The sequence below is a fragment of the Leptopilina boulardi genome, unplaced genomic scaffold, assembly GCF_019393585.1.
Source record: "Leptopilina boulardi isolate dan_hultmark-lab unplaced genomic scaffold, ZJU_Lbou_2.1 LbouV2_371, whole genome shotgun sequence".
Taxonomy (NCBI): Eukaryota; Metazoa; Arthropoda; class Insecta; order Hymenoptera; family Figitidae; genus Leptopilina; species Leptopilina boulardi.
The window spans coordinates 2,053,720-2,066,892 of record NW_026137942.1 but is presented as its reverse complement, the minus strand read 5'-3'; the positions used below and the strand labels follow the sequence as shown (position 1 = coordinate 2,066,892).

At 29.2% G+C, this 13,173-nt stretch overlaps 1 long non-coding RNA gene across 1 annotated transcript; it reads right to left on the bottom strand.

The window, feature by feature from the left end:
• Positions 1-8,356: 8,356 nt before the first annotated feature.
• On the bottom strand, positions 8,357-9,130 carry LOC127287477 (uncharacterized). Its single transcript, XR_007843890.1, has 2 exons — positions 8,873-9,130; positions 8,357-8,506 (listed from the first exon to the last, which is right to left on the bottom strand). It is a non-coding gene; the product is annotated as an uncharacterized LOC127287477 (long non-coding RNA).
• Positions 9,131-13,173: the final 4,043 nt, after the last annotated feature.

The window sequence follows — 13,173 nt, the reverse complement described above, 5'->3', positions numbered from 1 at the left end:
CGTGCGAGAACGCGGCGCTCTGAGTGAAACTTACCTGTACCCTTCAAAAAGTTTGACTCAGAACTATACCTCTTGCTAAGCACAGACTGAGTCAGACTCAAGACAAACTTTTGGTTAGAGCCGGCGCGCGACTAATACCTTAATAAAAAAATTCTCTAAAAACTAATATTTCGATTTTGAATTTTCACACGAAGCGTTGAGTTTTAATGCAATTTTATGACTTAAAAAAATTCTATGTAAATCAATTGAAGTATTTTGTATAACTAAACATTTATTCATGTTGATTTTAGAAGATTTAGTTTGTTTTAATCTTATTTAAATACACATTCAGATACATATTTAACATTTTAAATCGACAATTCGTTTATTTCATATTATTTTCGATTATCCGGATACATGCCTGCATTCATTACAATGATAGACTTTTCGTATCAAAAGTTCATAATATGATTAATCTGAATTAGTAGTTTTCTACTAATAAAAGAATGCGGATTCGTTTACCAATTGAATTAATAACAGTTTCGACTCATTCTTATTAAAAAAAACCACTAATTCATGGAGTAGATCGGCTTACTAATTTTTGAAATAGTAAAAAATACGTCTTACTAAGAGTAGTTTTTTTCTACTAACAATTAGTAATTTTCTACTAAAAATTAGTTAAAAATTAGTAGTTTTTAACCAAATAATACCGAAAATTAATATGGCCATACTAATTCTCGATATTATTATTAGTTTAAAAACTGATTCACTCATGCGACTAAATTGTAAAAAATTTGTTTTAACTTCAAAAATAAAATTTCTATATTTTATGGTTTTATAACAATAATCTCTTTCTATCGTTATTTGTCACGTTTTTGAATTGAGTAAAACATTCTTAAATGTTTATGGTACTTGAAAACTGTTTAGTTAACACCAGACCGTTGACATCTGGAAGTAATTTCGACGCTGGTTTGAAGGATCTCGGGACCGCTTGGCCCGCCGATCTTCAAATTTCAGGAAATTTTTTTTTGCAAGGGTTTTATAAATCGGTGCATTTTTTGAAATGTTGGAAAATTCAAAATACAATGTTGCCAAATACTTTTCTTTCTCGACGTTGTCAAATCTTGAGATTTGTTTCATCTTTTCCCTAGCTTGAAAACGATTTAGTAGTAAGAAATTACTCTTACAGTAACGGCAAAGTTTTTGAATTGGTCGCCGAGCGCAATAAGTTTTCTTAAGAAAAATAAGATTTTTTTTAAACAGTAAGTGTTATATCATTTAAAAACTGTTATTGTTTAATAATAGATTTTAAATTAAAATGTTATAATTTTAAAGACTCCAATCTCTCAAAGTTTTGTTTGTAAAAAAGTGAATTGTGTGTAAGTGAAATAATGGATTACAAACTTCTTTTGGTTGAATGGGGGTTCGAAAAGTATATCGAAAAATTCGAAGGTAAGAGTAATTATATAAACTACCATACAAATTTTCATAAATTTCCTGCATTAAGGTATTAGTCGCGCGCCGGCTCTAACCAAAAGTTTGTCTTGAGTCTGACTCAGTCTGTGCTTAGCAAGAGGTATAGTTCTGAGTCAAACTTTTTGAAGGGTACAGGTAAGTTTCACTCAGAGCGCCGCGTTCTCGCACGTGTAGAACTAAAGTTTTGATCGCGGCAACGTCGCAATCTGAATGTACCAGTGCTACTGAATGTTGGAGTCACAAAAAGTGTTTAGCTTCTTTAAAAGCTATTTTTGAATTATTTATGATTAATAATTATGTATATAAATGCTTAAACTTTTTAAAAGTATGAAACTTACTAAGAATAATTAATAATTAAAGATGTGAATATTATTAAAAAAAATTCAAGTATGCTTCTTTGAAAACTAATTTTTAATTATTTATAATTAATATTTACATCAATAATGTATTATAAATTGGTTTATAAAGTAAAAAATAAATATTTCATCAAAAAATGTTTTTATTTCTTAACTGTTGAAATATAACCAACCAATTTAACGTTTCTCATTCTTATTTTTCTTAAAATATATGATTTAATTTAAAAAATTGAGAAATATTTAATACTAATCTATGTTGTGAAATTTTAAATATATTATTTTTTTATTCTATTCTATGAGATATTCTTACTTTCTTACTGTGTACTTTGCATGATTTTGAATTTTGTATGCATTCGCGCGCTACAGCGTTGCCAAGTGTACTGCTTTCCAGCAGTGGAACTTCATATAATTTAAAATTTTGTTAACTTTCTCCTAATATATTTATAGTTTGGTACGGTCAAAAAATTTTAGTTTTTTTGTATGCATTCGTTTCATGAGAATGTATTATGTGGTAGTTTTATTTTAAAATCTGACGACTGGTTTTTATTTAAATAATTATAAAGCAAATTCCTTACATGCATTAGGTGCTCCGTCCATGTAAAAAGTATCAACTTTGAAATGATATTTTAAAGCTTAGGAACGGTCAAAATCGATGGGAATGATCTTATTTTGTAGATAATTATGTCAGAAACACTCATGCAAAATTTAAAAAATATCTGGCGAAAATGATTTTACGCGACTAATACCTTAAATGCTTATAAACTGTAAGGAAAAAAAATTCTAATATTTATCCGAATAATCGAGAATTCGGATTATCGAGTCCCTACTGTCTAATACATAACTGGGATGCAGACATTTAATTTGGAAAACTGTATATTATATATATATGAGACGTTTCACGTCAACCGGCCCAGAGCTCTGTCCAAAAATCTACTGAACGAAAATTGACTTTTTATGGCTTAAAATAACCGTCAGCTCATACTCTTTTAAATAAAAAGTGGCGAATTCAAAAATTCAAAATGGCGTCCTTACTGTGACAACTTTTTCCAATTTTTTTACTGACTCAGCAAACAAATGTATTAATTATCTTGAAAAAATCATTGCTATTAGTTAGAGAATAGGTCACTCTTATGTTTTTGGGGTCGCCGAAAATGAATCTGAATTCAGATTAAAAAAATTTTCAAAATTCAAAATGGCGGATCCAATATGGCAGACAGGTTTTTAAAAACTTAATGGATTCGCTTGAAACTCGTTACTCGGGGGTTTTTGGGGTCGCTGATTACGAATCTGAAGTCAGATTTCGAAAATTCAAAGTGGCGGATTCAATATGGCGGACATTTTTTAAAAAAATTCAATGGATATGCTTAAAACTTGTTATTCGGGGGTTTTTGGGGTCGCTGATTACGAATCTGAAGTCAGATTTTGAAAATTCAAAATTTTAACTACTGTTTAAACAATTTATTATTGTTATTTACAAACTTTTTTCTAATTCCACCAAAAAATGCAATGTTTCCCTAGTTTTGCAACTTACCGAATTAAGTATAATAAGAAATACGGACTTTAATAAAATTGTTATTTTAATTATTGTTATTTACAAACTATTTCTAATTCCACGAAAAAATTGCAATTTTTTCGTAATTTTGCAACTTATAAAATTAACAATAATAGTTGGAAGTTAAATTTTTCAAGTTAAAAATCAACTCAAAAAGAGAGTTAATAATTATATTAACTCCTCGGTAAGAAGCGAGAAATAGAGAAAGATTGAAATTTTGCATATATTAAGCAAAACTTGATCATTTTCAGTTATTCTGAATATGCGTATTTACGTTTTCACCCAATTCTCCAGTGAACATCTAAATATCAAAAAAACGAATTCTTTTCTATTCCCAGTACAGATAAGTCAATAGAAAAGAATTCAAACTTTCTATTTTTCTAAATGCGCAAAGTTCTTTATTTTCATACTTTTTGGCAGCGAATAGAAAAAAATTAAATGTTTGGAGAGTAAATTCTAAATGTCTATTCCTTTCAATCGCCAGCTTCAAAATTTCCATGAAAGGAATAAGAAATTTGAAAAGTGAAGTACATGTGGTTATTTGTATAAATTGACTATAGCTCAGGACATTTGGAGGACATTTAGAGGAATAGAAAATGTGGAGAATAAATGAGGCATTTCTATATTTTACAATTGACTGCGTCAGGTTATATGTATAATTTAGAGTATAAATTTTGACCAAGTCAATTAAGAAGAATAGATTTTTCTACTTTTTTTTGCTTTATCGAGGAATTGAACAAAAACGTAAATTCACTAATTCAAAAGAATTGGAACTCTGAATTCTTTTCAATTATTCGCTTCTTACCGGGTCCTTAAAACTAACGCCCTAGTAATTAAATTAATTCGTAAATTATTAACTCTCCTTTTGCTTTAATTCCATAAGGGTGTACTTTTATAACGTCCCCAAGAGAGTTGAAATTCAACTCTTTTTTTACATTTAATGAGAACCTTAACCCCAACAGTAAAACCTTAATATTTACTACAGATTTATAAACAGCCATTTTAAAAACTCCTGAGTTAGAAGTATCAAATTAATTAATTAATTTAATATTTTCAAAATCTGACTTCAGATTCGTAATCAGCGACCCCAAAAACCCCCGAGTAACAAGTTTCAAACAAATCCATTGAATTTTTCAAAAATATATCGGCCATATTGGATCTGCTATTTTGAATTTTTAAACTCTGACTTCAGATTCGTAATCAGCGACCCCAAAAACCCCCGAGTAACAAGTTTCAAGCAAATCCATTGAATTTTTCAAAAATATATCGGCCATATTGGATCTGCTATTTTGAATTTTCAAAATCTGACTTCAGATTCGTAATCAGCGACCCCAAAAACCCCCGAATAACAAGTTTTAAGCAAATCCATTGAATTTTTTTAAAAAATGTCCGCCATATTGAATCCGCCATTTTTAATTTTCGAAATCTGACTTCAGATTCGTAATCAGCGACCCCAAAAACCCCCGAGTAACAAGTTTCAAGCGAATCCATTAAGTTTTTAATAACCTGTCTGCCATATTGGATTCGCCATTTTGAATTTTGAAAATTTTTTTAATCTGACTTCAGATTCATTTTCGGCGACCCCAAAAACATAAGAGTGACCTATTCTCTAACTAATAGCAATGATTTGTTCAAGATAATTAATACATTTGTTTGCTGAGTCAGTAAAAAAATTGGAAAAAGTTGTCACAGTAAGGACGCCATGTTGAATTTTTGAATTCGCCACTTTTTATTTGAGAGAGTATGAGCTAACGGTTATTTTAAGCCATAATAAGTCAATTTTCGTTTAGTAGATTTTTGGACAGAGCTGTGGGCCGGTTGACGTGAAACGTCCCATATATATATATATACTTACCAATGCCTTAATTATATATATATATATATACAGTGCCGCTCAGCAGATTTTGCCCACCTTTGAGAATTTTACGCTTGGCGAAAAGTTTTATATTTCGGTTGCTAATAAAGATATAATACTGAGTGAGGACTTTTTTGAAAGCTTATATCTTCTACTTTTATGATATCTAAAACAGACATTAAAAAAAAATTTTTTTTATTGTTTAATTGCTCAAAATAAAAATCCAAAATTTCCGTTTTTTTTGTAATTTTAAAATCGCTGCAGTTTTTAAACCAGTTACATATTTTGAGTTTTTTTGAAAAACAACATTTTTTAAATTACTAATAAGTCGAGAACGGTTAGCTTTTGAAAAAAATTCTTAATATAAAAAATGTGTATTTTTATGTTTAGAATTGAGAAAAAAATATTACGAATTTTTTTCTAAAGCTAACCGTTCTCGACTTATTACTAATTACAAAAAGTGCTGATTTTCAAAAAAATCAAAATATGTCAAAAAAAAAAAAATTTTTTTTTTATGTCTAAATATTTTTTTTCTAATTCTATACATAAAAAGGCACATTTTTCTTCTCAACAATTTTTTTCAAAAATCAATCGTTCTTGAGTTATGACTAGTTGAAAAAAAGTGCAGTTTTTTTAAACAATTGTCCATATCTTTGTTACAAATTATCGTATTAAAGTTTACAAGGAATCATTTTAAAGGTGATAAAATTAGCTTTCAAATGGCTTATCAACGATTAAAATGTGATGACTGGTTTAAAAACTGCAGCGATTTTAAAATTACAAAAAAAAACGGAAATTTTGGATTTTTATTTTGAGCAATTAAACAATAAAAAAAAATTGTTTTTAATGTCTGTTTTAGATATCATAAAAGTAGAAGATATAAGCTTTCAAAAAAGTCCTCACTCATTATTATATCTTTATTAGCAACCGAAATATAAAACTTTTCGCCAAGCGTAGAATTCTCAAAGGTGGGCAAAATCTGCTGAGCGGCACTGTATATATATATATATATATATATATATATATATATATCTAACAAGTGTTTGGTCGTGTTGACTGAACATTCGGTTCAAATAACCAAACTGAGGCAACCATTCAGGTTTGGTAGTGACAACCAAACCGCTTGGGTCTACACAACTATTCATTTGGTTCCAACAACCTTTCCACCGTCAACTAAACTGAGTTTGGTTATATCGACCAAACCATTTTTTTCCGTGCAGCGACCCCGAAAACATAGCATACAGTATTGTTTGAAACATTTCAATTATTACCGAATTTCGTGATTGAAAGGGTTAACCATTTATGACACTTTTTTTCATACACGTTTTGTCTCGAAACTACTTTTTTCGAAATTGTGTACACTCCAGCTTAAAAAGTTTTTAACCAATCATTCTGAAATTTAGCAATAGTTTCGTTATATAAATACGCCCTATTTGAACTTCAATCTTTGGTGTCTATTATGTGATTTGATTTGATTATGACGTCAAATTCAAATATATTTTGACGTCGAAGTCAAATTTAATTTCAGAAATTTATTTTTTGATTTGATTTTGACGTCAGAATCAAATTTTGTTTTAAAAATAGTATAAAAAATGGTAAAATATTATGTTTTTTGTTCATACCCCTCCAAAAATTAGTAATTTACTATTTTTTGTGGAAATGAGATTCATATAGAAGAGGTACATATAAAAAAAGGTATATTCTTTGTGCAATTAATTTCAGATAAAAATTGTGATTTCCACAACCCAATGGGAAATAAACCATTGGTTTAAAAATGACCCAACATTGGGAGCCAGTCGTTCCAATATTGGTGCAATAATGGCACCCAATATTGGACCGTGAATGATAAAATCTTGGGATGATCACGATGTTGCCAATCATTGGTAGCCAATGATGGAACAATATTGGCCAAGACAAAAAACAGATTCTCAAAAGCTTGGTTATTAATAGGCTACAAAGATTGGACCAGTATTGCAAGCCAATCATTGGTTATCAACAATACACACCCTATACGCCACTTGTCTGAATTATTGTCGTGCGCGCATCTTTCGACGAAGCGCGGGAATCTTCAAATGTGATTTCAAACATTATGTGAAAGATTTAATAATTTTTTATTACACTACATTTTAAAAAATTAATATAATTAAATAAATGAAAATAGTTATTTATGATACAAGTGCGTTAAGTGAGTGATTATACGAGTGTGATGCAAATCACACGAGTATAAACAGATTTACACACGTGTATCCTACAACATTTTTTGCAACACCCACCTCTAAAGTTAAGTACCTATTATGAGGAATTCCAACTCTCTATTAGAATAATTTCGATTGTATAGAATTAAATAAATCAATCGAAGATCAGGAAAAATATCATTAAGCAGGAGTGTATAAATTTAAATTTTTTTAATTTTGTGGTTTTGTATATGGTTTAAAACAATCCTATATTATGTGAGAAACATTTCAGTGCGTAAAGTAAATTTCAGTGCGTAAAGTGAATCACTTTACACACCGTTTGAAAAAGAGCTTCTTTACACACACTTTTCGGTGTGTAAAATTTAACTTTAGAGGTTAGTATTGCAAAAAATATTTTTAAAAAATTTATTTATTTTTAAAAAATATTTATAATAATAATAAAAATTATTTTATTTATTCTAATTGTTTTTAATTTTAAAAATAACTATTTTACAAAATCTTTCCAAATTTTTCAGGATTCTTTTTCAGAATTAATAATTATGTAGGTAATTAATGTGTTAAATATGAATTAAAATTAGAGTAGTACCGCCCATGCAGAAATTGCCAGACTTTGCCCCATTTAAAGTAAGGCATTGGTAAGGGCCTTATCAGTTTTCCCTGTTTGAGTAAAATGTGAACAAATTAAATTTTTAAAGTTTTTCCTACATAAAGTGTTATTAACAATAAAATAAAATCGTTTTACAATAATTTTAGATATTTTTTTATTTTAGTGTTTTGACCAAAATTCCCGAACAAAATCCCAACTAGGGTATTCCATATATGGCCCTGTCAAGGGCCTTTTCAGTTTTCCTGGTTTAAAAAAAATTTAAGGGGTTATGCCACTCTAGAGACCGAAAAAATAGGTGTTTTATGTGAATTTTTTTTAGAAAAACCATAAAGTCAATTAAAAATATAATATAAGAAGTTTATTATACATCTTTTTAGGTGTAAAAAAATAATTTCTTATAAATATTTCTTGAAGAATGGTGGCGCTGTAGCGGTCGTCCTTCGACTCCTCTATGGTTCAAGGGGTACGTGGCCGAACTAACTGCTCCTGTAAATTTTGAAATATCTTGAGTATCTAAATTTTTTTTTATTATATATTACAATAGCTAAAGTAACACGTAGGATTTTTTCGATATATTGATTCATGATCAAATGGCGCACTTCTAAAGTTAAACTTTCTAATTTCGACTAAAAAACCATCAGTTAATAGTTAATAACAAATGAACTATATAGAATAAAAAAAAAATCCTACGTGATACCTTAAAAAATGTATTTTTAAAGATGTGTGTCAAATTTGAACCTAATCGGTTGGAAATTGTACGAGTTGTTGGTTCGGCCAACTCGAAAAATGTAGTTTGGAGATAAACGCGTTTAAAGTTTTAAGTTGTAAAAAACTTAAATAATTTCACAATACCTTTAATCTGCAATGCCTGCACCATATAATTGACCACTATAGTCTAGCAAGTAACTAGCGCCTTTGAAAACATCTGCCGTATACCTGCTGTAGATCCTTCAAAGATCACCCCCCGTAGAACTGACAAAATGAGCTCGCCGCGTACCGTGCAGCCTTGCAAGGAACTTCGAAAATAAATTATTTAGAGATTTTTCCGAGCCATAATCCTGCAATATGTTATTTCTGAGACCCTAAGGAACTATTTAAAGCAAAAAAAAAAAAGCGATTTTTTGAAAATCCTAGAGTGGCATAACCCCTTAACTAATTAAGTATTTAAAGTTAACATTTCGCAAAAATGTTATTGTAAATTGGTTAAATAATTTCGATTTTAAATAATAATTTATTTCTTATTACTAAATTTTCTTATGGGTTCCTGTTAAATTCCCTAAGTATTGAACTCTCCATAGTTACCACGGTATTGACACATTTTTCAGAACGATGGCGCAAAAAAAAAATTTTATGTAAAGTTTGAGAAGTATTAATTAAAAGAAGATAATAACTATTAAAAGTAGCAAATTACATTGGATAAAATAATAATTTTTCTCTGTTAGGTATATAAATTTAAATATTTTAGGCATGTACAAACGAAACTAGTATAGGGGAGAGGATGAAAAAATGGATCTCAATAATGATACTTATAATAATAAATTTACTACTTTGAATAGATTTTTTTACTAAATTTTACAGTTAATCTTACTATTTTTACATAGTTGTTTCAACTATTGTTTGTTATAGGCGCCCCCTGGAACTAGGAGAAATGTAGTCAATGTCAATTAAATGTAGTCAAATTTACCATGAATTTTTATGAGTTTATATAATATAAAAAAATAGGGTATGCGTATGGAAAACTGGTAAGGCCCTCACTAGTTTTCTTTACCTAGGGCATTGGTGAGGAAAATCATTACACCCTTGTGAGGCTCTGATCAGTTTTCCCGACAAGGCCCTTATTAGAGATCGGGAAACCTGTTAAGTACCTCATGAGGCCCACATCACGATTTCTGCACGGGCGACAGAAGTGGGCCACACTTTGGATTTTAGACTATAGAATGTTAAAAAAATTATAATTTGGAAAATTTTTTGCGTCTATTTATAGAGAAAGGAATTATCTAAAGTTTTGCAAGCATACAGTTAAAAATTAAAAATTTTAACATATTGTTTTACATCATTATGTAAAAAGGGAAATTCGCGATTTCACGATTTTGTGGACAGAAGTGGGCCACCCAAGTTTTTCATCTAAAATATGTAAAAGTATCAAGAATTACACTGGCACACAAAAAAAATTGATGCTCTGATCTTTTGACCAGACTATGACTACTTTATGTTTTCGGGGTCGCTGAAACCGAATCTGAAGTCCGTTTAACCCCATCACCCTAGGGTTTTTAGAAAACTTCAAAAAAAAACACCAAAATTTGACCCCAAATTTTTGAAATCAAGAAAAAATTTTATCTCCAAGTCTTATCATGACTACTTTATGTTTTTGGGGTCGCTGAATGCGAATATGATGTCTATTTAACCCTATCTCGTCAGATTTTGAAATAATCCAAAAAACCCCAAAAATTGGCCCCAAAATTTTCGAAATGAAATAAAATTTATATCTCAAAGTCTTACCATGATTACTTTATGTTTTCGGGGTCGCTGAAACCGAATCTGACCCCGAAAACATAAAGTAATCATGGTAAGACTTTGAGATATAAATTTTATTTCATTTCGAAAATTTTGGTAGTCATGATAAGACTTGGAGATAAAATTTTTTCTTGATTTCAAAAATTTGGGGCCAAATTTTGGTGTTTTTTTGTGAAGTTTTCTAAAAACCCTAGAGTGATGGGGTTAAACGGACTTCAGATTCGGTTTCAGCGACCCCGAAAACATAAAGTAGTCATAGTCTGGTCAAAAGCTCAGAGCATCAATTTTTTTTGTGTGCCAGTGTTATGATTGTTATGTTAAATGATTAATTTTTCCAATAAATGGCTGTTGAAAATTTGATCGGCCTATACCGGTAGTAATACAAGCAATTTATCGAAGTTGATGGACTCATAGCCAGTCCGTTTATCTTTTTTTGGTGGCATAATCACATAAAACATTGAAATTAATTTTTAAAAAAACTACTTACAAAAACACTAATTGTTGAAATAATACGTGAATGCAGTGGCCCACTTCTGTCCACAAACATAATTTTACACAAAATAACGTGGCGAGAATACCACGCGATAATATGCTAAAATCTTTTTACACTTTTTAAGGTTAGGTCTATTAATATAAAAAGCTACTTATCCGATTAAATTCAATGAATAACTTATGCAAATAACGATATCTTTCTCAAGGAAAAAAAAGAAAAAAGTATGTATTTTTTAAAACTAATTATTGGAGAACACAAATGTACGTTTGCTCACTTGAATGTCTACTGAAAAATTAGCTCCTGTCAATACTTATAAAAAAAATTCGGTTGACAGATATGTCAATTGTGAAAACAAAAATAGCTAGTGGCCCACTTTTGTCGATACTACTCTACTAATTTTTATAAACAATTTCATTAAAAAATTGTAAAAAAAAGAAAAAATTACTCTAAAATATTTTTGAATAAAATAATTTATAAAAATTAGTACCCACATAGCACGACTTTTTGCTGTGAGGTTACTGTATGGATATCTGTAGGGTTTGTAAGGTTACCGTGTAAGCCTACAGTAAACTTGAGGTCATCTTAAAACTTCCGCCATTACAGTAAGCTTACACAGTAAAGCTAAGGTAAGCTTACACAGAGAGGTCGTGGTAAGGTTACTGTAAGATTGCTGTAAGGTTACTGTAAACATAGAATGTTATTAATAAATAAATTTTATTAATATTTATGCGCAGTAGTTTTCTATGGCACATACGGCTGCGCAGTAAATTTTATTTAACAAACCCTATTGGGGTTCATGAAGTACTTTACCAAATATATAATTTTTTATAAAAAAAATTTATAATATAATATATATTATAATATAATTATTTTTAATATATTTTCACATTACTCTATGTTTACAGTAACCTTACAGCAACCTTACGGGAAGCTTACAACAACCTTACCGTGTAAGCTTATCAGAACCTTACCATGTAAACTTACCACGACCTTACTGTGTAAGCTTACCAGAACCTAACCATGTAAACTTACCACGTCCTCACTGTGTAAGCTTATCTTAGCTTTACTGTGTAACCTTACTGTAATGGCGGAAGTTTTAAGATGACCTCAAGTTTACTGTAGGCTTACACGGTAACCTTACAAACCCTACAGATATCCATACAGTAACCTCACAGTAAGAAGTCGTGCTATGTGGGTACTAATTTTTAATTCATAATTTACTCTTTAATTTAATAATTATTAATTAAGAAAAAGAATCCTGGAAAAATCTTGAGTTATATTGTAAAATAATTATTTTTAAAATTTTAAACAATTCGATTAAATAAAATAATTTTTATTAATATTATAAATATTTTTTAAAAATATAACTTCAATGTATGGACCAATATTAAAATAACTGTGTTCTGATTGAAATTCTGAAAACTTTAAGTTTTTAGTTTGTTTTATTTTATATGTTAAATAAAAATATTTTCTCAGTCCAAAATAGGTATATTTAAAAATATTCTAGAGCAAATTAGTAGTGTAATAAAAAATTATTAAATCATTCACACAATGTTTGAAACCACATTTAAAGATTCCCGCGCTGCGTCGAAAGATGCGCGTACGACAATAATTCAGACAAGTGGCGTATAGCACAGAAAAAACTTGGACTCATTTTTGTTGCAACTCATTTTCTTTTGGGTATCGAAATGAGTATGGGACAAACTTCATGTTATTCAAAATGATATTGGCTGGAATTTCAGATTTCTAAGTTGGCATCATAAGCAGAGTAATTTTGTATTTCAATTATTGTTTCTAATATTTCAACAACACCAGAAAGATTATTTTGACCAGTACGAATATTTAGAAGTTTTTAAATAAAAATTATTTATTATTATTTACGTAGATAATAATTAATTTCATAAGTTTTTAAATTTACCGCTATTATTTAAGTTGGCAGTACCGTTCCTGTTGTCAAAACACATGTTTTCATTTTTCTAACCTAAAAACATATTTCCTTTATTATTTTATTACGCGATTACAAGCAATTTTTAATCAAATATATTAAGTCTAGCGTGTTATTTACTTCTTTGTAATTATTATATTTCATGTTTTTGTGCAAAATTATTCGTTATTTCACAATATTTTTCCATTTTTCTTTTTCTCA